The following is a 1,055-nucleotide window of genomic DNA, read 5'->3' on the forward strand; positions in this document are numbered from 1 at the left end:
AAAAATATAGAACACTTCACGAATTTGCGTGTCATCCTTGCACAGGGGTCATGCTAATCTCTATCATTCCAAGTTTAGTATATGTCCTGCCGAAACGAGCACTGTCATGTCTCTTTAAGTTCTTACCTTTCATATCTGTTTGATTTATTTAAATGTAATTTAAATATATGAGGCTTAATTGGTGAACTTTACTTGGTACTGAAGAGTTTTATCTCCTGTAGATATTTTTGAGAATATTCTGCTAACAAATTTAGAGCCTTTGCTTCAAATTAAGAATTCTTAAGTTTTGGGGGAACTATTGCCACTGCTAATTTTAGCCTGAACTCTGAAAATCAAACCTTGTGAGGGGCGCCCCACTGTTTGCTCCGACTGAGGGAACAAGATCTCTTCTGTCAGCCTTGAAGAGTCATTCTGCTCCTTCATGACATTTTGTCCTGGGCCTCAAGTATTGCTTCACATAATGGTTAATTGGTTCTAGACCCGCATGTACCTGGAATCTTTGGAATATTGCCTCTGCAGTGCTCAACTTTCCACAACTCAGGCCACTGGCTTTTGCCTTGGTTTCGAAACTCCCTCTCTTTCAGCTGTTAGCTTTATTCAGGTAGTTGGCTGAGGGGGTGGGGGTGGGGGGCTGAGGAGCACATCTTATGTGTAGATGGAGTCACTGGCCTGCACAGCCTTCTGAATCCTGATGTTTGAATGTCTTTGCTATGTCTGGTCACTTTTTATGTCACTGCCAGCAGTGCTGAAATTTCATATCTGCTCCAGCAATTCATTTTGATTTTGAGCCACACTTGGCTGTGCTTGGCTTCTGGCTCTGTAGTGCTCAGTGATCTTTCCCAGTGGTACTTGGAGAACCATATGTAGTTTGGGAGTTGAACTGGGATTGGCCATGTGCAAGGCCTTACTTGCTGTACTCTCTCTTCAGTTTCTGCTCTTGGACTTTTTAACTTTTTGTTGTGTTGTTCTATATACTTTCTGTTAATGTATGTATCATTTTAACAAAAAAAAAAAACCTTAAAATTTTATTTTTATCATCTTGGAAAGACCAAAGA

At 40.5% G+C, this 1,055-nt stretch overlaps 1 non-coding gene across 1 annotated transcript; it reads right to left on the minus strand.

The window, feature by feature from the left end:
- Positions 1-102, minus strand: LOC129401365 (U6 spliceosomal RNA). Its single transcript, XR_008628293.1, has one exon. It is a non-coding gene; the product is annotated as a U6 spliceosomal RNA (small nuclear RNA).
- Between the last annotated feature and the right edge of the window lie 953 nt (positions 103-1,055).

Source organism: Sorex araneus, chromosome 1, assembly GCF_027595985.1.
Source record: "Sorex araneus isolate mSorAra2 chromosome 1, mSorAra2.pri, whole genome shotgun sequence".
Classification (NCBI taxonomy): domain Eukaryota; kingdom Metazoa; phylum Chordata; class Mammalia; order Eulipotyphla; family Soricidae; genus Sorex; species Sorex araneus.